This window comes from Pezoporus flaviventris, unplaced genomic scaffold (genome assembly GCF_033815535.1).
Source record: "Pezoporus flaviventris isolate CSIRO_AGI_PZ_B2104156 unplaced genomic scaffold, CSIRO_AGI_Pfla_v1 ptg000013l, whole genome shotgun sequence".
Lineage (NCBI taxonomy): Eukaryota > Metazoa > Chordata > Aves > Psittaciformes > Psittacidae > Pezoporus > Pezoporus flaviventris.
In genome coordinates, this window is record NW_026892561.1 from 28,394,805 (window position 1) to 28,422,779 (window position 27,975).

The following is a 27,975-nucleotide window of genomic DNA, read 5'->3' on the forward strand; positions in this document are numbered from 1 at the left end:
TTCATATTTGCAAATAATTTCTTAGCAACTATGAGACAAAAGCAACTGCTTTTTGTGAAATAAAAATAAGAAAACACATTTAGAGAAAACATACTTAATTGAAACAAAGAATCCTCCAGAAATTATCACAGTAATTATTTCAAAATTGATCTCTCCGGTGCTGATTTTCTGATACAGCATCAGTTTAACCAAGCACTGAATATAACGAACACTGAAGTAGCACTTATGTGAAGTAGCATTTCAGGGACTTCAGGTAGGGCATGCTGCTGAATATTAACTGCAATTATATGTTTGGTTTAAATTCATTACGTAAAGCAAATTTGCTGAAGAGAATGGAACTGTTCCCCAAAATACTCTGCTGTCAGGAAGTTTTCCTCAGATTTCCTTCCTGCACTGAAGGATTACCTGAGCCAACAGCTTGGCAAGTGTATGAAATGAGTCTGGAAATAATTTTGGCAGTCTCTACCAGATGGCCCAACTGAGACTTCAGAAGGGTTTGCCTGGGCTCGTAGCACTGGGTTTGTACCACTGTTTAACACCTGCTACCAGATGGGCCATACAATGAAAGCAGTGACTGCACTGAAGGACCACACTGCTGCCCAGGGGATGCCAAAAGATACAAGATGCAGAGAGTATTTTAAAGATAACTTTAGAGGATAGACATGCTGAGGGGACAACTAAAGACTCTCCCTACTTACCTAGGCAAGCAGGGCTCTCAGGACTCGGAAATAAGACTAAGGATTACAGAGGTATTGATTTCCAAATAAAAAAAAAAACAACTGATACTGCCTGAAACTCTTGCTTATAACCTTCTCTTCACAAAAATGTCAATTACATTTAGATGCTTTAGAGTTCTTAATAGAACCTTATAAAATACCTTGGCTGTCTTGCACAACCATCAAAAGCAATGGTTGAATAAAATGGTCTTTAAAAAAAAACATTATTACAAACGACAGGTTTTTTTTTGAGAATCCCACAAAGTGCTTTACAGGCACCCCTATGCTACTCAGAACCCAGCTGCAATGCTGCAAGCAGTATGGTCTCAGCTAAAGGTATGGGCACTGCTTCCATTAGGGTCTGCACTAACTCAAGGGTGATCTCCACCAAGGAAAGCTTATGACAGAAAGCAAGCACAAAGACTACCACCTTCTGTTTCAACAGACCTTTCAAAAAGTGAGTATTTACTGCCTAGATAAAACCTTAAAAAAGGTATAAAGAGAATAACACCCATTGTAGCCTAGAAAAAAAAGTTTACTACATTCAAATATCTAATGCCCATCATCACATTATCTGGGTAAAATAATTATTCCAACAGCCACAGGACTTTAAAAGTACAAAAAAATGTATCTGTTTAAAGAAGCATGTTGTATGCTAGGCTGCACTGCAAGAGCAAGGTTATTCACACAGAAAGCTCAAAAACATTATAAGAATGCTGGATTTATGCTGAAGACTTCAGAGATCCTGTCAGGTGGAATTACAGTATTGCAGAATTAATCTTTTTAAATTATGTAAAATAAGTCTTTAAGCAGTCTATACAAAACAGACAAGTTAATTCAATCTGTAGTATATTACAAGTCTCCAATTTCCTCTCCTGTGCCTGCTAATGTAATGATATAAACTTGGGCAATGCAGAAATAAAGTTTTTATTAACATAATCATTAACATAATATCTGCATTTCCCTCAGGAGATAGAAACATTAATAGAATAAACAGTTGAAGAAACTTATGCCAGGACAACAACATTATGGTCACTGCAACAAGAAGTATTCTATTTCAATAAAAAGAATTAAGCATTAAAAGAAGACACAATAAGCAAGTTGCTCCCTTACTAACATAAGTTAATTTCCACTTCATAATTAAGCATGTCTTTGAAACTTTTGTGACAACATATCTGACTGAGTTAATGAGCACATTCACTATTTACTCCATAATGTCTTTATAGAATGTTAAAATCAAATTGCAAATTATAAGCACACATAATATTACATAAATCAGCACATATTAGACTACTTGGACAAATCTTACGAACATCATCTTAAAAGATATTTGTGGGTTTTCGGTTTTGGTGGTTTGTTTTTTTTTAGATTTCTCACAACCACTTTTCTTTGATATAGTTTTGCTGATTGCATGAATTTAAAGTCTGAGGTAATTTAATTCATTTTTATTATATACTAATTGGATATTAAGTATAATATGTAAAAACAGCATTTCCTAAACCCAATCAAATTCAGAAAACTGTAAAGTTCGGCAGTTTGTCCCGGAAAAATATGAAAAATTCACATGCATTTCATAGTCCTTCTCTGCAAATTGTGAATTAACATGCTTCCTAAAACTTGCAGGGCACCGAGACTCATAGTAATAAGATTTAAGCAGTGAAAAGAAACAGACCCTTGAGATGATTATGTTTCTCTCTTTTGCAAGCGGCTGCATACTCAGTAGAAATCAATAGCAATGCTGTTGCCAATCTCCATCTACAATACTGCCTTTAATAATGCCAGCCAAATTTTTGATTCCCTTGCATTAAAGAGATACTCTATTCAGCTCAGGTTCAGTCAACAGGAATAACCACAAGTTAATGGGCACATCCTAGTTGCTGTAAATCTGCATTATTTATTGAAATAGAACCATCACAGACTTAAGATTTGATCTCAAGTTAGAATCAATGTTAATACAGCAGTAACAGTCTGGACAATACCATGCTTTTATCAGATACTCCCAAAGAGATTTCAAAAAATTACTGGCCTTTACCTTCTAATACAGATCAAATATTGAACTAATGTACATTTGTCGTGGTTTAAGCCCACGCCATAAATCAGAACCACACAGTCTACTCCCCCCCTGTGCCCAACCGTTCTTCCCCCCGCTCCCGGAGGGATGGGAAGGAGAACTGAAAGAATGTAACTCCCATGGGTTGAGATAAGAACAGTCAGGTAACTAAGGTATAACACAAATCACTACTGCTACTACCAATAATAATAACGGTAAGGCAAATAACAAGGGAAGAGAATACAATACCACCCACCGACTGATAATACTCAACCCAACCAAGCAATGAACTAGCCCTTCCAGGTAACTGTAAGTTAAATCCTGGGCATGATGTGCTGTGGTATGGAATACCTCTTTGGTCAGTTTGGGTCAGGTGTCCTGTCTCTGCTTCCTGCTAGCTTCCCCTCCTCCCTGGCAGAGCATGAAGCTCACAAAGTCCTTGGTCAGACCAAACATTTGAACAGTAACTAAAAACATTGGTGTTATCAGCGCTGTTCCCAGGCCAAAAGTCAAAACCACAGTGCTGCACCAGATACTAAGAAGGAGAAAAAATGACTGCTGAACCCAGGACAACATTAGAACAGGACATAAATTTGTTCATGAGTATTCTGCTCCATCTCCAATAAGATGGTTCCTGAACTGAAAAAAAACAAAACCAGGAAAAAAAATGGCAGTTAAAACTCAAAAAGCATACCCTACTTCACAGGTAAACTTTTCCTATGTCAATATGATGACAAGATCAAGAAAACATTTACGAAGACACCTGCTTAGATTTCCTGTGTAAACAAGAAGACTATTTTACTGCCTGGATGCCCTAGCCAGCAAAGAGCAGCAGACCATGAATGCTGAAGGTTTAAAGTTCTAAAACTAGGAAAATAATCTGAAATAAGGCAAAGATATTACTGTAATAAAGGCAGGCTTTCTACAGCCTCTGTAGCTTGAGAAGACCAATCTCTAACAGTTGATTATAAAAGATAAATGAACACATGGGCATACACACAAAATACAGCAATTTTCATTTTCAAATTGGTGACCATGGGGAACATGGAGCCATAGCAGCTTAATGGAAAGTCATCTGCTAGAACAGCACTTCTTTTAACACAGCTTGGTAAAGAAGAGAACAAGGTTTGCAAATAAGTCAGCTGCTTAGTGCTGGTGATACACTGGGACACTGCAAAAAAAAAACCCACACAAGGGACACCGAAAAATTACAGTAGGTCACTAACAATAAAAAAATCAGATAATTTAACTCTATGATGAAATTCCTTATCAGGCAATTTTATTAAACTGCTACAACTGCCCCCCAAACCAGATCTAAAACTGTAGCAGGATTCTACAGATATAATCTTAAAAATCTAAAGGCACAGCATTTTCCCTCAAAAATGAAGAAAATCAAGTGTGGTTGGTTGGGGGCAGATTTTTCGGCAAAGTACCTGTTTTCAGATTTGGGAAGCTGCAAGCTACATGAGATCAAAGTGTTATCTTGCTTAATACACATTAGCTGGTAGCAAATAATCAAAAAAAGAAAGCAAGAAACACATCACATGGGGTTTTATAGACTTTATTTATAGACTTTCACGCATATGTCATTTTTCCTACCCGCAAACTTTGCCCAGGCCAAGTTTTAGAAATGTTTACATATGCTCAGGATTTCAGAACTGGTTTCAGCCCCATTAACAGCTGAAATGTGGTAGTATCCACAGTCCTGGGCAAGTACAGAACACTTACACGGACCAACTGCTCAGCATATGCACAAGTAGTTTTTGCAGTTGCATCCAGAGTGTTTATTTGTATTTATCACACATAGCATGTACACACAGCAAACAAACTGCATTCAGGAAATACCACCTGCCCAAGCCACATCTGCTTAAATTTTAATTACATGTTCCTGTTAATTGGGGCCATCAGCTGGCTGGTCTCCAACCTGCCTGGTTGGATCTCCCTGGTCTGAGCTGACTGCCACAAACCTGCTGATAACAAAATAAATTAAGAAAACAAACAAACAAACAAAACAACAAAGTTCAAGAGCGGACGAAAGTGAGGTTAGAACATGTAAGAGAAACTCTCAAGGTGTAAACACGTGTCTACATGCATCCTAGTGCAAGACAGGATCCAGAATCACTTCAGGCTCTTGAGGCTTCATTGCCAGGCCTCCAGCAACTACTTCAGAGAGCACATCTGCAACATGTCCTTTGCCACATCTACCATCACTCTCTATGCATTCTGGGCATGCTTTTAGCACAGATATTAACATTAATTTTCTAGCAGTCATGGGTCACAAGAAATCTGGTACTGTGCTCATTCTTGCCACACAACGACCGTTGCAATGGCTAAAACTAACAAACAAGTTTATTCATATATACCTCCTAAATCATGAACAAAAAAAAAAAAAAATTGCTGCTTTACAGCATGAAAGCAATGGAAAGTTCTGGACAAACATAACACTTGTACACTAAATATAGGTCAGCCTCTATGTGACATGATGCTGCTGCTTGTGTTTGCCTTGGTTTTGGCCAGCCAGGCTTATCACCCACGGTATCCCCTCCACTGGAGATGAACCTCTCATGGGAAGCAATGCTTTTTACCAGCCCTAAGCAGTCATTCAGTTCTTCCTGACAGAAGAACTTATACATGGCTCATCAGAACAAAGTAGTGAATTCATGGTCTATCCTAATGATGGAAAAGCTAAAGCCCTATTCATTCTTGGGTAACAACTTGTCATGAACCACTGCTATCAAAGGGAACATTTACAAATCTGCACCTGCATATTCTACAAATGCTACATAGTGCCTACAATACAGATATCATGCTATTAACACGAAGGAGTATGATTTATGACAGCTTTGACTTTTCACAGACACAGAATAAACGTAACTCATGAAACCACAAAAAAATACATAACTGCAGATAACAGAATGCCAGCTCTAGATTCGGTTGCACAGTTAGTTACCCAGCAGAAAAATGCTTTTGAAGTTTGTTTTTTTTTTTAAATGTGTATTATAGCTTTTGGATATTTCAGTTAAAAGGGACTTGAATCATCTATTTTGAAAATCACAGAATTACAGAATCAGAGCACAGTTAGGGTTGGAAAGGACCTTTAGATCATCTAGTTCCAATCCTCCTACCACGGGCAGGAATACTTCACACTAAACCATGTCACCCAAGGCTCTGTCCAACCGGGCCTTGAACACTGCCAGGGGCAGAGCATTCACAACTTCCCTGGGCAACCCATTCCAGCACCTCACCACCCTCACAGCAAAGGGCTTCTCCCTTATATCCAATCTAAACTTCCCCTGTTTAAGTTTTAACCCGTTACCCCTTGTCCTATCGCTACAGCCCCAGTGAAGAGTCCCTCCCCAGCATCCCTATAGGCCCCCTCCAAATACTGGAAGGCTGCTATGTGGTCTCCACGCAGCCTTCTCTTCTCCAGGCTGAACAGCCCCAACTTCCTCAGCCTGTCTTCATACAGGAGGTGCTCCAGTCCCCTGATCATCCTTGTGGCCCTTCTCTGGACTTGTTCCAACAGCTCCATGTCCTTTTTATGTTGAGGACACCAGAACTGCACACAATACTCCAGGTGAGGTCTCACAAGAGCAGAGTAGAGGGGCAGGATCACCTCCTTCAACCTGCTGGTCACGCTCCTTTTGATGCAGCCCAGGATACGGTTGGCTTTCTGGGCTGTGAGCACACACTGAAGCCAGCTCATGTTCATTTACTCATCAACCAACACCCCCAACTCCTTCTCCGCAGGGCTGCTCTGAATCTCTTCTCTGCCCAACCTGTAGCTCTGCCTGGGATTGCTCCGACCCAGGTGCAGGACCTTGCACTTGGAATGGTTAAACTTCATAAGGCTGGTATCAGCCCATCTCACCAGTGTGTCAAGGTCCCTCTGGATGGCATTCCTTCCCTCCAGCGTATCAACCGAACCACACAGCTTGGTGTCATCGGCAAACTTGCTGAGGGCGCACTCAATTCCACTGTCCATGTCACCAACAAAGATGTTGGTCTCAACACCAATCTCTGACACCACTCGTTACTGGTCTCCAGCTGGACATTGAGCCATTGACCACAACTCTTTGTGTGCAGCCATCCAGCCAGTTCTTTATTCACCAAGTGGTCCATCCATCAAATTGATGTCTCTCCAACTTACAGACAAGGATGTCATGTGGGACAGTGTTGAACGCTTTACACAAGTCCAGGTAGATGACATCAACTGCTCTACCCCTGTCCATCAGTTCTGTAGCCCCATCACAGAAAGCGACCAAATTGGTCAGGCAGAATTTCCCCTTAGTGAAGCCATGCTGGCTGTCACCAAGCACCTTGTTGTCTTTCATGTGCCTTAGCATGCCTTCCAGGAGAATCTGCTCCAAGATTTTGCCAGGCACAGAGGTGAGACTGACTGGTTTGTAATTCCCCGGGTCATCCATTTTCCCTTGCTTGAAAATGGGGGTTATATTTCCCTTTTTCCAGTCATTGGGAACTTCACCTGACTGCCATGATTTTTCAAATATGATGGACAGTGGCTCAGCAACTTCATTTGCCAGCTCCTTCAGGACCCCCTGGTGGGCCTCATCAGGACCCATGGACTTATGCATTTTCAGGTTTTTAAGGTGGTCTCAAACCAGATCCTCTCCTACAGTGGGCACAAGGTCTTCATTCTCACAGTCCCTGCATGTGCCTTCCAAGACTTAGGTGGTGTGGTCAGAGGATTTACCAGTGAAGACTGAGGCAAAGACGTCATTCAGAACCTCAGCCTTCTCCAAATCTAGGGCAGCCAGTTCTCCTGATACCTTCTGGAAAGGGCCCACATTGTCCTAGTCTGTTTTTTATTTGCTACGCACCTGTAGAATCCCTTCCTGGTATGTTTCACATCCCTAGCCAAGTTTAATTCTAACTGGGCCTTAGCTTTCCTAACCTGGTCCCTAGCTTCCCGGACAACATCCCTGTATTCATCCCAGGCCGCCTGTCCTTGCTTCCACCTTTTATAATCCTCCTTTTTCCTTTGAATTTTCCTCAGGAGCTCCTTATCCATCCAGGGAGGTCTCCTGGCCCTCCTGCTGCACTTCCTCCTAGTTGGGATGAAACACTCCTGAGCTTGTAGCAGGTGATCCTTGAATATCAACCAACAGTCTTGGGGCCCCCTACCCTCTAGGGCTATATCCCATGGAGCCTTACTAAGCAGATTCCTGAAGAGGCCAAAGTCTGCTCTCTTGAAGTCCAGGGCAGTGAGCTTGCTGCACATTCTTCTCACTGTCCTGAGGATCTCAAATTTAACCATCTCATAACTGCTACAGCCCCGGCTGCTCTGAAGCATTACATTTCCAACGAGTCCTTCCCTGTTGGTGAGCACGAGGTCAAGCATGGCACCTCTCCTTGTTGGCTCCTCTATTACTTGCAGACAGAAGTTGAAAATTATATCATGAAAATTATTTGAAAGTTTAAAATTATATGAAAGTTGAAATTATTTGAAATTGAAAATTATATCATGAGCAGGCATAAAAGTACTTTTAAACAAAACTTCATAGCATTTTTGTACTAAGTTAGGCCCACCCAGACTTTCTCACGGTTACCTGACCATAAGTACCTTCTCCTGTCATTGTATGAATCCATACACAAAAGCTTCAGGCCAAACCTTCCATTTTCCTGAGAAGTTCTTTGTCACAGGATTGAAGAACACCCTCAGATCATGCTGGCTTCCAAGATCGGCTACGTTTGCTATTACTGCGTCAGATAGTCCAATGCCTGATTTTTTTTTTTTTTTGATAAAACTAATGGGGTAGTTCAAATCCCCCTTGCCAACATCAGGATACAAGCCAAACTTGCGTTCAAGGCAGAGCTCTGGTGCAAAGCACTGAAAAATGACTGACTCTCTCACTCCGTGATTCAAGTTTACTGGAAAACAAGCAATTCATTGTTCCTCTACACTAAACATTACAAAGTCATAAAATGGCCATAGATGAGCTTTCTAAAGCTTTCTAAGAGATGCAGATGTCAGTTACGCTGACATCTAGCCAGCATCCAAATCTTCCAACTGCTTCAGAACATCAGAATGCCAATGAGTTCCAATAAGACTCTAGCAAATGATTGCCGAGGAGAGGGTAAAAACAGTGCAACCACACCAAATCCCTCAACTACTCTTCTAGCCTGTTTTAAACTTTGAGCATTTTTGACAAAAATCTATACCTCAAAATATCTGTGATTTCTTAGAGAGTGTTCAGTTCACCTTACTTCTCAGAAATAACATGCCATTCTAAACTAAAAAAGGCTCTTTCAGATCTATTTGTTTAATAAAGCAGATCTTCAAGTTACTCAATCTTTTATTGTGGAAACAAACACCTGTGGTTAAAGGCAATGACTTCCCTATTCTAGCATCACAGAAACAACATAACGGTATTTTAAAATAGTGTTAATGTAACAGCATGCTCTACATATTCACTCATAGTTCAAGAGCCCATCACATTTTAATGGTCTATTAATGGAAAACTACTAATTACACCTTCTTATTGACAGAGAAGGAAAACTGTTGAAAACTGTTACTGATGTATGTAAGTGCAGCAACTGATGAAGTCATATGATTTATGAGTTAATCTAATGAGTTAAACTCTGTCACAACACAGAGTATATGGCCAGATCCACCAACAAATCATCAACTGACATTTGTAGACATCACATCAATGAATCCAAGACATCCAAGTTTTGAAAGGTAAATATCTCTCAATAAGCAAGCCATCTGCAAATACATTACGTTCAAAAAAGAAATTCAGTACATGCGCACCACGTAAAAATTATGTAAGTTTATATCAGTTCTGAATCCCTTCACTCTGATTTTCAGTAATTCCTGATACTGTAAGTCACAATGTCAGAAGCAACTGTAAGTATAAATTGCATCCCAGCATAAGGAAGGTTCTTATTTCATTCTTCTGTGTATGTTCTTCTAAATCAATGTAGTGAATACTCAGTATCCCATGAATCAGCAGCATCTGCAAGTGTCAGTCAAAATTCCTTCAACTAAGGTCCAAAAAACTGTTGCATATGCGCACCAGGGTTTGAGTCCAGAAACTGCTGGGCTAAGAAGTCTTTATTTAATTCAGATCCTTTTCAAGTCAGCCAAAAAGACCTTGAACATATGCAAAATATGTTATCTGGGTTGTAAATTTGATAGAAGCTGTCTTGAATACATCAGATTTTCAAAAATAAAGACCTTCTTAATACAGTTTTTATTTGCAGTATGGAAAATGGATGGAAAAAAAAATTAGATTACAGCACTTTATAATGAATTGGCTTATCAACAGAGCACAAAATACAGTAAAATGCATTGGCCAAAAGTAAAGGTTGTTCAAACATGTTAATTTGCAATGGACTATGAGCAAATGTAATCAGCTGTCTGTTGTCTTGAAGTAACTTGTTAAATTACTGCTTTCTGATCACTTACCATCATATAGGCAAAATGTGAAAGGCAGCTGACTTTGAAATTAAACCAGATGCTCAAGAAATGAAACCCACAAAACTACAGAAGTTTTTAAAAATGTTTAGGATAAGCAAGTCACTCAGCGGCAGACCAGTACACAATGACAGACATAGGAACAGAGACCAGACTGTGGGTTTCAGTTATCAAAACATTTCTCCCCCACCGCTGTGGAGACACATTAAAAACTAAAGGATGATAACGGCTACCCATGTTCAGAATCACTAATGACCCACAGAAACCTTGGTATGGAGAACAACAGCTCAAGAACCTCAAATGGGCTGCTTTCAAAAATCTGAAGGACTCTTATTCCAGATGGAGATGAGACAGGAGATATCTTTTACATTGTATCCTTCAGTGCAAAAGAAGCCATTGCCATGTTCATGGTTCCTTTTGCTTACGAGGGTCTGCATTTAGGAAAGCAAGCAAATCTCTCTCCTTCCTAACACTGACCTCTCAGTCTTCAAACACCACAAACAGCACTGACCTAGTCCTTCATACATTTCTTGGTTTTAATAGAGTGAACTGTTTAACAGATGAACTGCCTGTAAAAAAACCCTTTCAATATATACATAATGTCTTCTTTTGCAAGAGGATGCCTCAAAATGATGCCATTTTCTGTCCAAATCATTAAGATCACAAAAACTTTTTTTCTTACTAACTTCCATAGTTGCTAAGTTTCAGTCACAAAATCAGGGTTTCCTCTATGGCATACAGGATTGTGTGTGTTTGTTTAACAACACAATCTGTGTCTCTGCACAATTCCATCTAAAGTATTTAAAATAAACTTGTGTTATGTCTGAAGATATAACAGCATTCTCTATGACTTAACCTAAGCCTTTGTTTTGTACACACAAGGGTATCTTAGCTTTCTGTTTTAAATACAGCAAAGGGAAACTAATTTTCTTCAGTTTATAGGTCTAATTGTTTAACAATAGCATTTACTATTATTTTCTCCTAATGCAAGAAAAGAACAAGGTCCCAAGCTGAGGGCAGTGCAGCTGAAGCAGGACGGTAAAATGGCAATCCCCTACCTTGAAAGTGTTTGCATGTAGCCCTGCATTCACAGGCAGAGCACTGACCCAGCAAAACTTCACAATGATATTATCTTCTTTTCTTCCCAGACCACAGGGGATATGTCAGTGTCTCAATAAAATGCGACCAGCTGCATAATCAAGTCCAAGGGGTACCTTTTACTGTCAAAGACAATTACGTTTACTTACAGCAAGAGAGCATTTCTGCATGTATGTGAATAGCAGTTTTTATATAGAAAATGTATTGATCAAAAACCCCCTTGAATCCTTACTTTTTATATAGAAAATCTGATTTAAAAAAAAATTAAAAAATCTCAATACTGCCCAACTGACAGCACTTGAATCCCTTTCAATTACCAAACGTTAGGTTACACTGGGAACTGAAATGCAATTACATTGAATGCCAGGTGATATTCTGATGGCACTGGACATCTTTATTTGAACTGTATGATTTAACTTTTGAATAATATCCCAGTTCCCAAAGGGCAATGAAGAATTAAGAGGGTATGCTAACTCAAAATCCTAGAAAGTCAGCAATGCTTAGAAAAGCTAGCTATTATTTGAAGATTTAGGATTATTTGGAATTAACTAAATCCCCAAATAAATGTTTAATTTTTAAAATTAAAAAAGGTAAAACCTTCATTTTTATCTCATGAATCTCAAGAAGTTAACCCTATACACAGGAAAGCCTGAGGCAGGCACAAGACAATGCTATGTAACCTTTGTGTTACCAGCCTCATTTTCACATCAGTATATGTTAAATCGCCAGTACAATTCTAATGGAACTGGAGAGATTTCTAGCTGATATGTCAGCTTGGAAGTTTTATGAAAATATTTAAAAGTTTAGTCAGGTGTATTAGCTAAAATGAAAAGTGAAGATAAAAAAAAAAGGAGAAAGGATAGAATACCATTTCTACCTATTTATGCACAGAAAATGTTATCATGAAAGCCATATCACATGGCTTAGTTAAGATAATTTCCATCTCACTCACTGAGAACTGCTTTTCAGGTGAATTTGTTTTTATCTGAAAATCCTGACACCTTTGAACTGACCCTTCAGTTCTAATATACAACCAAGGAAATCAACACTGATAACTAAAACAGTGTCCTGGAGTTATTTATGCTGTACTGCAAATCAAATTGCTTGTGGATGTACAGAAAGCTCTCTCCAAAGGAGCAAGCATAAAATCTTGCAAAGAGAGGCTTGGGAAAAGGCCAAAGGAGATCATTTGGTTGAAGGCAGGCTTAGCTCAGCCGACTGCCATCCCAGACAGATGCTCTCCTGCCCTGTTCCAAATTTAGAAACTCCTTGTCCATCTTAAATAATCACCATACACACTGCTGCATTCAAGCACACTTCATTTTCTCCTTTCTACCACCGATGTTGAGAACAGACTAATCTTTTTCTCTCTGCAATTGTTTTTTATTACATACTTAAGGATTGCTCTTATGGTCTTCCCTCATCTAATCTTGTCTTAAGCCAAATGTCCTCAGTCTTTTGATCCATTTCCTCTGAGCTCCTGCTCCTGAAATCTCCAACTGCCCTCCCCAATCTCTTCTAGCCCTCTTCCAGCCTGCCCCCACTCCTCCTGAAACTGAGTTCCAACAAATGGGACACTGTGAATATGCCATTTGCGCTAAAAATGAATTATTAGTACTCAATCACTGTTTGCCTCCATAAAAGGCAATTATTATTATTCCTCTGCTGTCTTTATTCTTATTGCACCTCTGTACCTCTCCAGAAAGTTCACTAAGTCCTTTAGCACCTCAGAGGCCTCCTCATTTCACCACTTACCTGCTGCAAGAAGGAACGGTCCTGAAAACAGGTCCGTATAAAATAGGTCAGATTTTGAAAGTGCTGAGAATCCACTGTCAAGGACGGATTCACCCCTTCCCCCAAAACAAACACAACAAAAAAACAGCCAATGCAAGACTTCAAGATTTGCTATGCAGTCTGCCTCACGAGAATTTGTCAAACACCCGTGTTTGCAGTCAGCAACCCAGCCTGGCCAGAGCTGTGCATTTTCATTGAAGGGAGTCCCCCCAAAACCCCAAATGGGCTCAAAAAGTAACTTTTACAAGGATTTAAACTACACTGATAAACTTTTTAAAGTAGGCAAAATTCAAAGTATTTGCTTGCTCAGTTTTAAGCCTCTACAAATCTCAACTTGGAGCTGCTATGAGATTTGGCTTCCAAAGTCATGTTTGCTCTTAGTCCAGCCATCTTGCAGTCACTCTCCCTATCACAACCACCTGCTCAGTCCACTTTGGGTCCATACAAAAAATTCTGTCACTTTGAAGGCTGAACTACCTACTTCATCTCCTCTCAGCAATCTTTGTGCCACAGAATCCAAACCAGTTGCTGTTTGAAGTCCACGTATCTCCCATAAAGGATATCCTCAAGTGGCACTTACAACGCCTGGGTGTGCAGGGCAAATTGTAGGCATCACAGGGCAGACTCTTCTAGGAGTAGGGTCCAGGAAAGGGACCCTACTCACTCCTCCACCACCTTCTCCTTTCACACTTTTTGGAATACAACATTCCCTGCTTTCACTTTGCACTTCCAAAAGTGTCATTTACTTCACGGAAAGCAATCTCTTTACCTGTATTTTCTTGCCTCTTCTAGACTTCTGGCCCTTCTTTTTCTGAAAATGATTTAAACCACACAAATTGCCCCAGAAACAGTGGGGGGTGGTTTCATGGTGTAATACTTAAATGGTCTAATTCATTTTCAGTTTCTCACAATCTAACTAAAATTTCAAATCCCATTTTGAAGAAAATAAAGCACAAAAAAAGACAAAACCAACAGCAATATGCAGATGTTCAGGAACTGGAATCAAGGCTGAAAAATGTCCCCCAGTATTCAACACACTTTAATGTGCAATCACCTGAATTGCTTACTGCAAGTACAAATGGGCTATTGTAGTACAGTGATGTTTCAGCTTGAAGGCCAGAGGGGGGTAGCTGTTGCTAGGCAGTAAGGAGGAAGTGCTCTATTCCAAAGCTGCACTATCAATTAAAGCTGGGGGAAAGAGAAGGGGAGAAGAAAAAAATAAAGTAGAATATCATTACTTATTAACTGTAAATTTTGGTATGCTTTGTTGTCTCTCTTCCTGCAAAGATATTATTACCTGAGTCTGAATTTGCTCTTAATGTGGTGTTAAGGAAGATATGGACAGACACAAGGACACAAAACAGGATTCAGCAGTGGAGCAGATCTTCACTGGTTATGTATGTACAGAACACGGTCATCATAGCTACACTGCAGAAAATGAAAATATTGGCATGGTCATCCTGCACTGCTTTTTACATCCACTCTAAGGACAAAGTCATCTATTAAACTAGCTACCAAGTAGAGGAATGCTGGGAGGCAGATGGTCTATCTTTTATTAACATGACATGAATACTCACACTCGGTAAAAAACTACCTATGTGGATTATGCAGACACAATGTTTCATCGCACATTTCTGAAAAATCTGTGACATCAACATATGTGACACAAAAAGGATTAATATCAAAATGAAAAAACTAATAAGGGGTGGAATGCCTAAATACATTTAAGAAAGCTGAATCATACAGAGCAGCTTCAGATTTTTTAATCTGGAGACAAAGAAGTAAATCCACAGCTTTAGCAGTATAGCCACAGTCTAAAATGTATAAACAAACAGGAAAAGTAAAAAATTTACAATTGTAACTATACCTGAAGCAACAGTCACTAAAGCACAAATAATCTGTAAAGTCTGTGGTTTGGGAAAACTAAAGATAAATGGAACTGAGTTTTACTGGAAATCTTGGGGGGGAGGGGGGGAGGGAAGAGGAGACGAATTAAATAAATTATACCTTACTTAGTAAATCCGGGAACACAGTTCCACTGCAGTCCAACGTGCATCATGCCCATTCTTCAACTTCCTCCACCCACCCCTAAATGGCTCAGATTAATGGCCCATATTGCTGTGTACTCACGCTTTTCACTGCAAACAGAATGCAGCCAAAAAGGGAAAAACACAGCCACAAAAGACTCAACAATTCCTGGGCATTTATTCCTCAGAGCAACACATGCAACTGCAAGTTACAGGTTTTGCATGCAGCTATTTTAATACACTGGTCTAAATCATACAAGTGCAAATCCATATGTAGACATTACTTTAAAGTAGTTGTTCTGTTTAATGAGAAATCATTGGAAGCTTTTACTACCCTGCATTTTCTCCTGGCTGGAAGTATGCCCACAAGCAGTTTCCATAATTCCACTGCCAGAAAGCTTTAACACCTTACCCCGGCACAAACTGCAAGCTCCCCTCTACCCAACCCCAATTAAAACTATACCCAAATAAACTCCTTTCAAACAAACATGTAAACTGAAATTTAGATCAACCCCTTTAATTTCTTCCCAGGCAAAGACAAAGACAACTAAGATAGGGTTTACTGACTTCTGAATTTTGGCTAGATGCTTAATCAAGTTACTTTTAATTAAAACTTCACTTTAAGTATAAGCAACAATTACTACGAGACCTGAGCAATTTGGGGCATGTTAGAAAGCAAAAAGGAGTAGGAAAACTACATTACTGTGAGCCTTGCTACTGAACAAAATAATGATCTCGAAATGCATGCAATATTGAGTGAAACAAACTGTGGATTTTATTCAATCTGATCACCAATTAAAATTAATATCACATGTGGTTAAGCTTAGAAATTCACTTTATCTGAAATCATTGTAACACAGAACACAAGGGAAGATGCTAAGCGTATTTTCAGTGAAGTTAATAGTTTTGCCAACAAAATGCAATATTAGCTGTGATATTTATGTAAGCAATATCTTCCAAAGTGCTTACAGGATTTAGGAAACCAAGAAGACTTAAGCTTCTGTTTTGAATTACATATAGGAGCATTTTCTCTCTACAGTGTTTCAAATTGCAAATTCCCTAAGCTAACACAGTAACACTACATAAATGCAGTCTTGGTATAAACCATGTGAGCGCAAAAAGGCTACAGTTACCCAAATGTGCCAGTCACTGTGAATTAAGAGTAAGTCCTTAAAAATGGTGATTTCAAAGAGAAAATTCTTTGTTGCTTCATCTTTCTCAATGAAATCTACACTGTCAAAACTGTCACATCCTGCCTATAACTCCTCTTCTTTCTGAGGTTTTGTGATTTGCTTTGGTTTGGGGTTAGGTGTGGATGTGGGTGTAACCTCATATCAAGGGGTTGTTTTTTTTTTTTACCATTCTTTGTTGGAGTTTTTCTACCAGCTCTCCTCCCTATCCTCCTCTTCCCACTTCAAACTGTCCCTTGGTAACCCATCTTTGACAGCTTCACAACTGCTCTCTTCCGTTACCACATTTCACCCCTGAAATGCCCCTTGTCAGTTTCAGCCCACTATTCCACCATAACGTGTTACTCTATGTACTAAGCTGATAGGATCTGCAAATAAATACTAACATGTATTTGTGTCTTGGTACCAAATAAATGACTGATGAGGCAAACAGACCTTGAGTGGAGAAAGGAAAAAAAATTAAAATAGAATGCAGCTTGCCAGGGGAGCTGGACCACGTACGCCTCTCTCAGACCTTCATCCTGCACATCATGGAAGAGGAAACACTCGAGAAGCATGGGCTTATAAATATAACTTACAATATCCATACGGTGAGTGGGGAGAGGAATAGCCTAGCTGCTGGAATTGTTCTCCAACCTTGTACTCAAGTTTTAAAATTTTAGATAAAATTTTTAGATAAAAGTGGTGTCACCTGAGCTGACTTGTCAATCTGTGTCCACAAGTTTGCCCTCCAGGCTAGCAAAAGGCACAGTTCCCTATCAAAATAGGTGAAATCTTTTTCCATGTTGATAATTAGGTTGCAAATTTTATTTAACAATATTACTCATACTTTTCATGACTAATAGGACACCTCTTTCTGGGAGGAACAAAAGAGCAGCTTATTTAAGGAGGGTTTTTTTATGAAAAAAGGAAAAAAAAAATCACTGTAAGACTCTGTATAACCCTGTTAGCCAAAATATGTATGAACATATACAGAGGTGAGAAACAGGAAATGAAAAGAATCTTGCTCTGCATTATCTTCAGTTCACCTTAGCCACTAAATTAGGATATGTGGTTTAATGACACATTTATATGAAGACAACAATAGCTTTATAGCTTGCTATTTACTACATTGCTAGGATGCATTTCTTAAATCATCAACAAAATTACCACCTCTAACTACGTATTTAGTATACTTATGAGCAATTGAAAAAACTGAATTAATCAAATTACACAGGAACAAGATTTTTTTTTTTTTTTAATGGACGGTTAACATTAGAATCCCAGAACCATATTTAGACTTATAAATAAATAAAATCTTTAATTAAAAATTATGAGCACTGAAAATTAGGTCACATATGTATGAGTTTTCTTAAAAAGTTAAGTACCCAATATAGAAGACTAATTCCTCCTCAGTTATAAAATGTTCTTAATGAAGACTGGCAAGTATGCAGTACTGTGTGTTTTTAAGGCACAACAAGTCATGCCACTTAGTACCCAAATGGTTTATGAAGTTACCCACATGCCAGCCTCAGGACTTGTCTTGTTTCATGTATTTGTGAATGACCCAAAAAAGTAGAAGAGCAACATTCAGATGGGTGAATGAGGCAGAGCTGAGGGGGTATCAACAGCACAGGAAGTTATCCTATAGGAAGATGTTGCTGCCCCATTCCTGGAAGTGTTCAAGGCCAGGATGCATGGGGCTTTGAGCAAGACAGTCTAGTGGAAGGCATCCCTGCCTGTAGCAGGAGGTTGGAACTAGATGATCTTTAAGGTCCCTTCCAACCCAAACCAGTCTGTGATTCTGTGATCCTCTTCTACCTGTTCAGAATTCAGCCCTAAAACTCAGGAGACACTCCAAATGTTCTGCTTTCAAATATGGTGCTATGTTATCAGTAATGGCAATTCCCTGGTCAACTCACGCATCTCCAGCTGAATCTGTTTCCACTAAAGGGATTATTGTCCCAAGCTCTCCCCTACCTCTTTGCTGATAAAACAATGAACCCACCTCAATCAAAATAGTCTGGGTTTATTTACATGTTTTAAACATTATACGTTTGTTAATCCAGCTCATCAACTAGCTACCAAAATATTTTTCTGCAGGAAGTCTCCCTAAAACTAATTGCAATCTTTCAGCCAGCCACCATCCAACAAGTCCACTTCCAGTATTTCTCTAGCACCCACAGCAGGCACCAGCAATTCTATTTCCTGAAATGAAATCATCACATCAAAATCTCCTAGGAGAATGGGCCTGACCTTTTAAAAGGTGTGCTATTATTAAGATAAAATAAACTGCAGGACTCCACCAACTAAGTTAAAAGCTCAGAAAGTCAACGGATGACATGAATTGAGACCAAGTGGTCTCTACTTAATGAAGTATACTATCTACTACAACTAAAGCAGCTTTCAATATCTGACATATGCTTTTACAACAGAAGGATACATCTTCATCAGTGAATGACAGAAAAAAACCCCACCATAGTTAAAGGCATTGAAAGGCACATTGTTCCTATCCATTCATATTTCCAGAACAATGATGCATGAAATAATGATTCTTAACACACAGGTTTCCACATGATGCCAAATTAAGAATAAACACCAAACCAGACTAATCGTAAGAGGAAAATACCTACTTTTCATCCTATCAAAATGCAAGTCTCTTAGATGAACATGTAATTTGAAAGCAAATTTTAACAATTGTGGGTTTTTTTTGTTCAAAAGTCAGAGATATGTAGAGCATACATATATAAACTCACAGGCATAACTGGTAAGCCATGCATGCACATGTGTGAGAGTGAGTATACGCACACAGCACAAACTGCTGTGACTGGAAGAAGCCTGACAACTGCTTAAGCTACAGCCATTATTTTCCAATTTAAGGCTGATTGCAGAAACACTTAAAAGATTTCAGTGCAACTCCTGAAAACAGCAAGCAAACAAGATGTTTGGAACACAATCTGCCTTCTCTACCCTTGGACTCTTCTAGCTACAGTTCAACTTGTCTCCTGCCAGATGAATCACAAACCCGAGACACAGCTACAACCGGCTGCTCCTTCCACCAGGCAGCATCATTCACGAAAGCCTTGGAGAAAGCCCCACAACAGCTTCCAGCTGCTGTTAGTTCCCATTTTAGAGGGAAAAAAAACCCACATATTAGGCTGTCCTGCTGGGTAAACATATTCAGCTGTTTCTCTGGCTTTCTTTGTAAAATGCCCCTTTAACTCTGCAGGGTCACAGCTGACAAAAACATAAGACTGAAAGGGAGAAAGAGAGACATGTTGTTACCAGCTAAAAAGTTAAAGTAAACAAAAGCAACACCTGTTTTTCCCATTTGCAATTATTCTTTCTTGTGTATTTGGATTTTAACACACTTTAGACCACCTGTATTTTCCAAGACACAAAGAAACTACCAAGCCTACTCAGGATAATTTATGGCTCCTTAGTATCTTTTGGAAATAAGACAATTACAGGAGCACTTTCAGAGCCACCAAAAAAAAACAACCCTACTATCAAACGAGGTCAACGATTTAATGTAAGCTCTTGTGATAAGAAAAATCACAGGATCACCACGCATATACTGAACTCTGTCTATTTGGTTTAATTACAGAGCAAAGCTGTGCCATGTATTCAAGCCCAGAAAGTTACAATACCACATAAAGGATAAAGTTTAGATTAATCAAAGCTTTTCTATGTATTATTGTCACATTCATCGTTCTGCAATGTGACGAAGGCACTCATATTACAAAATCCTATCAGATGTGAGCACTTAGAGAAAGCATTATTCACATTATGTTTCAAAAATCTTCTAATGCCAAAATCAACTGTAATTCTCTCTTGCACTACTCTGAGGAAGTGCTCAATTCAAAGACACCTGTTTCTACCAGAAAATCCATTTGTGAACCTTCATTGTACAAAATTGTTTTCAGCAATGAAACCAGTATTTTGCCCACTCTCCTAAAACAGGTGGACCAATGATGTACAAAATATTTTCTTCTAGTAGCCTCCCTCAGCAGGTAACTACTGAATTTTTATAAACCTCCCCAATATAAATGAAAACATAAAAAGATACACCCAAACCCATAGAAGTCACTTACATAAGAAGCTTTAAAAAGCCTGAAATAGACAGATGAACATAATCTGATTACCAACCTCCAAAAGCAAGTATTTCCAATTATTTCAGCTCAGATTATCAAATAATTCCTGCTAAGCATAGTATTAGAAACATTATTAAAATGAAAATGGCTGCAGTTGTCAGATGATGAATGCATAATAAATATGGCATCATACATGATCATAAGGAGACAATATGTAATGATTTATTTTTGAGAGACTATCAATAACACATGAATTTTAACACGGTAATTTTTTTAATCCCCTAACACAGGCACACTCAGGAAGAAGGGGTAACTGAAAAAAATCAGAAGAGTTTTGGTATTCTTGACTATATTAATTTTATTCTTCCTTACAATACCCAGAATATATTTGGCATATCCCCAAGAAGGTCCAGTCAGTGTTTCAAATACATAAAATACTTAATTGCTTAAAGCAATTTCATAAACATACGCTGGAGCAGAGGAGCAAAAGCGCAAGACACAACAACCTGCCAAGATACCACTGTCTATTAATAACTCTCATTTTAGGCACATCAGTGACAAACTATCAGCAAGATTTTTACAGAATAGAATTGCTATTACTGAGACAAGCACATGGTACTTGCAACATCATGCCTGGTTCATGCTGGAGCCTTCCCCCCCCAGCTTTAGTCTCAAATTCCTATGGAAATGCCTACAGCTACAAATAAAAAGTTTCTAGCCATGCAAATCTATTTTGCATTTACCTCAAGTCTTAGCTCCTGGAATACTGTGATGATGACAGATTTTCAGCTTTCATTAAAAATCATTTAGCTCTTAGGATTCCAAAAGAGAATGTGACAGAAATGACCCAAGAACACTCAGCACTCAGAAAAGTATTCCTATTTGATATAGTAACTTTCATTGCTTAAGCAAGTTACAATAGAGAATAGATGAATCATTCTGCTATGTGGAGGCAATTCTGCTTTATGTGATATTAAAAAGAATAAGGCAGTGACACAGTTGCACAGAGGGACAGTGGTCTCATGCTCCTTTGATCTGACGCTTCGCAAGCTGCCACGGTCTGATCCAGTCCTACCTGCGCTGCCAGAGAAGGGCAGGTTTGGGGCGACCACTGCAGGGCCCTGTCAGAAATGTCACTTGCTGCTGGCCACCTCTGCAGCCTTTGGGGTCCCTTCTCTTGTGGGAGCCTGGTGGCAGCCTAGAGGATTTGGCATGCACAGACGCACTAGAAGACATTCAACACACATGGGGTTTTGGATGCTGCCAGGAATGGTGGCACTCCTCTAGTGTAGGCATGTAATCACAGTTACAATAAATAAGAGGTACACGTAATAGAAATACTCCTCCTGCTCACTGGATAGCCACACCACAGGATCTATGTTTCTGTATGGAGATGGAGAAAACTGAGAGTCTGGGGTACTGCAAACGTTAAGCCAAACCCCACTTTGATTTACACTGATGAGAGGAAAAGGACATAATAAGACATGTGTAAGGCCCACTCGCTATAATGTAAAGAAAACTACTCTAAACAACAAGAAGCCTATTCTGGAAAACCCCCAGGCTAAGAATTTCATTTCTGACTGCAGAGATATTACCTTGGTAAATCAACAGTCAGTGAAAAGCTTTTACCACTTCCTGTAAATGTATTCCTAATCCTTTCCTTTTCCTCTGTAATCCTGACACCAGATGGAGGGCACATCGTTTGGCATTCACAGGGGAAAGAAAAAGCAAAGCCACAAGCCCAGTACAGATTTTGACTCATTCCAAGCAAATAAATAAGAGTTTAAAGTAACTGTCTTCACTTAAACTGAAGGGAGTATTTGGCATAGCAACATAAAGAACTAGCTGGCAGTCCCTCACAAGCCCTTACTGATGAAAAAGACATACAGTAACGGTTTAAGAGCAATAATTACTTTATAACTGCTGAGAATGTAACAGTAATTTATGTAGCTACCAGTTAACATTCTTTAGATTATAAGACGATACCCAGCCAATATAAGATTTACTCTTTTAAATGGTATTTCTTCCTTGCAACACAGTGACCCAAGGATGGTATAATTTTGTTGTAAACTCTGTATATGTTGTGAATAAATGTGCTATAGCAATAAGGGAGACAAATATAACTCTTCAACCATCTCCTATAGTGTGACCATTCTAATTTAAGAGATACTCAAGCAATTTTGATGAAAGCAGAAATTTGGAGCTTGTTCAAAGAAGCGAAACAAAGCTTGTAAAGGGCCTGGAGCACAAGTCTTATGAGCAACAGCTGAGGAAACTGGGGTTGTTTAGCCTGGAGGTTCAGGAGAGACCTTATCACTCTGTACAACTCCCTGAAAGGAGGATGGAGTAAGCTAGAGGCCGGTGTCTTCTCCCAGGTAACAAGCAACAGGACAAGAGGAAATGGCCTCAAGTTGTGTCACGGAGGTTTAGATTGGAGTCACTATCCTTGGAGGGATTTAAAAGATGTGTAGATGTGGCACTTAGGGACATAGTTTAGTGGTGGACTTCGCAGTGCTAGGGCAATGATCGGACTCAATAATCCTAAAGGTCTTTTTCCACCTAAATGGTTCTATGATTCTAGTTATACCAACTTCAGTGAGAAGTCTGAACACAGGAGTGAGAAAGCTCCTATTTATGTCTGGAAAACTCTCATCTATTCCTTATTCACCCAGTCCTCTGAATACAGACGGATTTTTTTATTTATTTTTTTTTCTCTTGTTGCTTCTGACAGGTTATGTAATCCCAGAGCTGTCCATAATCAGTTTTGGTACAAAGGTTACTATCCTTGCACAATCTGGCAGACAAATGAAATGCCAGAGATAGGCACCCCAGAGTAATGTGTTTCTTGCCTTACCTATGAGAAATAGTTATAACTTTTTTAACAGGTATGATAGGACAGCACAAGATAGTGAATCACCACTAGTCAGTTAATTGTAGAATAGTTAGGGTAATGTAAAGATAAGATAAATACTTTAGCTACTAAGTAAAGGGTACGGAGAAAGATAGAACTCAACTAATAAAACAAAACAATTTGACTCCCTGCCCACTGAAATCCACAAACAGTCCTTAGGTGAGTATCACACATCCCAGCTACTCAGTAGGCTTACGATCTGCAATGAAGCAGCCAAGAAAATCTCCTGATAAAGGAGCAGATGAACAGCCACCTGAGACCTGCAAGAGGAACCATCCTCCACCCCAGAATTTCAAATAGGTACCTGGAGTGCAGATGCCACTTGTGTCACTGTCCCATATGGTTCTGCCTCAGAGCTCAAGCTATCAAACCAGCTCCAGCACTGGTGCTACAGTCCAAAGCAAGTCAGGATCAAACAAGTATCAGATGATGAAAAGGTTTTGTTTTTATAACCACCATAAGATAGTGCCTGCTTAAGATACCAGCACATCTTCTGTGTCTCTTGACTTCGAAAAGGTAAGAGAGCCTCATCAGAGACCTGCATGCAAGGTTAAGCAGCAGAGCATCAGGGATGAACAATAGGGATGAACAATGCAGATGACCAAAAGGCCCACCCTTGTTGCCCTTCCCCGGAACACAAGGTGGCAGCAGAATGAAAAGCCACTAACAGGAACAAAGCCATACAGGCACAGGCTGGCTCCAAGGATGTCACTACAGGATTAGCAACACGTACTTTGCTTTCTTAGGTAGGACGTTATTTATTAACACTCTAAGTAAAAACCTGTCATCCCAAGCCCGCTTTTCTTGTTTACCTCACCACTCCTCTATCATCTTAAATCCTGCTATTCTCTCTCTTTTCTCAATTTAAGATTACTTCTGGTCGTCTTATCAGTATCTTCCAGACTGATAAGTTTCAAAAGCAGATATATTCTCCACTCACATGTCTGACAAGTTTGGCCTCACTTTTTTATGTCACCTGTACTGACAGCACATCACAAACAGCACGTTGCAACCGCAGATACACACAACTGCTCCTGAACATGCCCAAGGACTCTGGAACCAGAAAGTTTTCTTACTTTTACATGAAAATTTCCATTTTGACCTTTCCACTAGATATTAGTTATTAACCTAATGAATCACCACTATTGAGTCATCAGTACAGATCCAAAAGTTGGCTGAAAGTCTTAATTTCAGTCAATAACTGAAAAAATATGAACTATTATTAAAAGAACATTACGCTTTTCTTATCTCCAAAATGTAGAGTTTGAAAATTTCCATCAGCTTTTCCACAAGCAGAAAAATAAGGGAAAACTGTTGTTTCCCCTCTCTCTCAAAATCACTTGGAAATCAGGATCAATTTCATCAACACTCACACCTAGTGTCATTATTCTTGAACCCAATGAAAGAAGTGTCTTCCTACCAGACACTATGGCAAAATCCAGAATCTAACTGAAAAACCCAGGAGATCAAAGAGGAGCTGAAAAATAAATGCCTGTTCCAATTTCAGCTGCTGTGAGTTGCAGTGCTCTTCCATCCAAATTCTGTTCCTAATTCAAATATAGTCTTACACTCAATTAAATTCAGTATCACCTGAACACAAGTGGTCTTAGGAAGGAAAAAGTAAAACAAAACAAGAAACACACAAACAACAAAAACAACAGCAAAACAAAAAACAGCCCAAACATTTTTAATTCACAAGGTCACAAATTCACCATGCTAACTTGAAATTTCTGTATAACGATGATAATGTATCAACTGCTTACCATGCACGTGTTTTGCTGGCAAGTTATTCACCTGAACACAGCCAATTTTATTGTTGTTGGTTTTGTTGTGGTATTGTTGGGTTTTTGGCATTTTTTGGTGGTTTGTTTTGGCTTTGGTTTGTTTGTTTGCTTTAATAATGTCAATAATACTAATGGCAGAAAAAGGAGATAACAGATTTCTGGTTTTCAGATTTATTGATCACCAGTATAGCAGTTACATTATCAGCTACAAAATAAAATAAAATCCCTCAGAAATCCATAAAAATCTCATGTATGTTGATAAAAGAAAATATGTCAACAGAAAATTTCAAAATAAAGGTTGTTTCTGTCAAAACAAGCAGTGTCTTGGACTTTGCCTGTGCAAGCATTTGAAATTACATTTGCCCCAAATACAGATGCTCTTGTATACCAAACACTATTTCTGAAGAAAAAGTTTTGTGCCTCTATGGACCACATGCTATCATGCACCTTTTAACAGCGTAACGCCGTTTCAGACAGAGTAGGATTTCTGCTACGGATCTCCCTAGCAAGAATTAACTCAAAAGCAGAGAACACTCCCCAGTGCTTCACTGTATGAGGAGAATATGCAATAAATAACCTCTCATCTTCTTTTTAAGTAATCTGTTTGAATTTAAACTGTAGTCATATTTAAAAAGTATGAAGATATATTTGTCATCTTTTCAAATCAGCAGTAATAAACTTATCACTACAAATTCAAAAGGGAACAGCTGCTTACTAATGGAATAGCACAATAGGTCAGCAATTAAAAAAGTTTGTTTTATTAAATAATGTTCCTTATTAAATAATGATTCTACATAATCTGCAATTCAAACTTCATTTGCAAAGTAGAGGGAAATGGAAACACTAGTCACATTAATAAAGCCTGAAACAACATCTGGAAAGAAAAACTTGTGAGACCTATCTGCATTAGACCTTAGAATGGTTTGGGTGGGAAGGGAACTTAAAGATCACTTCTTTCCAACCCCCTTGCCATGGGCAGGGACACCTTCCACTAGACCAGGATGCTCAAAGCTCTGTCCAACCTGGCCTTGAACACTGCCAGGGATGTGGCAGCCACAGCTTCGATGGGCAACCTGTACCAGTGCCTCACTATCCTCATAGCGAAGATCTTTCATGAAACCTGTTGCTTGTATTAGGGTATCCCAGGAGGAAATCACTGTTTCACTTGCTGCAACAAGTGTGAGTCTCTGCAGGCAGTCCAACACAAACAGCTCTTCAGGGGAATGCAACAGCTTACATGCACACCTTTTCCTCTGATCAACTGATAACTTATTACCTACACAGTTCACCTTTTTCCTGGTTAACTGTGCAGATTTGACATGCCTTGTTTGAGAGCCACATTATGATTTGTAACTGCCATTGCAGGCACAGCTCAACTGTTACTGCTTCCAAAACCACCCATGACACATGCAAGTTTGGCTTTGTCTCTGAAAAATTCAACAAGGGAAAAAAAAAAAAAAAATTGGTGATTTAAATGAAATATTGGATTATTCAAGTGGCAAAATGTCTTTATGACAGGAGGCCAAATGTTGTATCCGAAGGAAACATCTCCAAGGTTTCCTATGCCCTGGTTAGATGCTATTGAAAATGACTACTTGCCCAAGAGATGTCACATCTGCCACCACAAGCTGCTATACACTTTTTCCCCTCTCCACCCAATCTTTTACGCGGAATTACCACAAAAACGATGGAGGAGAGCTTCTTTTTTTTTTTTCTTTTTAATAAAAATATGGTAAAGAGCAGCCAGGCAACACTGAAGAAGGAAGGATGGATTTAGATGGTTAATGAAAGCATGCATTTTCCTTACGAAATTAAAAAATTGCAGAAGAGTCAGAAACAGTTTACCTCAAGGCATAATATAACCATTAACTGAGCCATAATTATTGACTGTGAATTCTTACAGTATGCTCTGATGCATTTGGCACTGGCACAGAAAAGGAGGCAGTTTCAATTACATGCCTGATCTGTGAAGTTTATTGATCTTCAGAAGTGGGGCTAGCTTGCACAGTCTTAACTGTGAAAGTTACGATGATGCTGAAAATGTCTACTGCTTATCTTCTTGCCTTTTCTTTGCTGTTGTTTTTAATTAATTAACAGTGTTATGGGTTGCTGAACTGCAGTCCACACCTTTTTATATTATTGGACAGAGTCAAATTATGAAATATGCGTTTCAAATTTTTTGCTAATTCTATATTTTCTTCACTTCTCATGTAAAAAAGCACAATATTTTGAAAATGTTTGATATGGACATCTTTTAATCTGGTATTATATTTTAAACTTTAAGATTCTCATGCAATCTGTCACTGAAATCAGAACACTCTAAGTGAGAAACAATTTAAAAATTGGCTTCGTAAGATCTTGCTCTGCTATCTCACTCTCAGAACCCACCTCCCATAATTGAGGTGGAAATTCCGTGTATAATAAACAGCAGCCTAACATTTATCTTAGACATAACTCCAATATTAATGCTCATTGGGCAGAATTTAGCATGTTACCCAATATATTGCTGCTGTTGAAATGTAAGTTTCCATTTTCTCAAATGGAATGTTTTGCATCATCAGAGTGATAAGTGCGAAATTTTATGAATATATAAGTAGGTAGCAATATTGTTAGCACTTGGAAAACTTAATTTTTCTTCACTAGCTTGTTTTTTGGGGGGATTTGTTTGTTTTCCCATAGAAGACCACTGCAATCAAGATGTCCCATGTCATAGCCACTGCATTTCTTAGGGCTGACAACAGGCTTTTCCCCCCCTATTTAAAGTAGCCGCATTATGGTTCTCCTTTATGGAGTTTATAAGGATGTTGATTCCAGTTTAATGAACATCAGAGAGCATCTGGCAATCATACCCATAAAGGAGGCTACCTATTAGACCCACTGTGGCCAAGGCT

General features: G+C 39.0%; 1 protein-coding gene across 14 annotated transcripts in view; it reads right to left on the reverse strand.

Annotated features, from left to right (window-relative positions):
- Positions 1 to 27,975, reverse strand: part of NAALADL2 (N-acetylated alpha-linked acidic dipeptidase like 2) — a 494,729-nt gene that overhangs the window by 216,774 nt on the left and 249,980 nt on the right. The gene's annotated exons all lie outside the window — the stretch shown is intronic.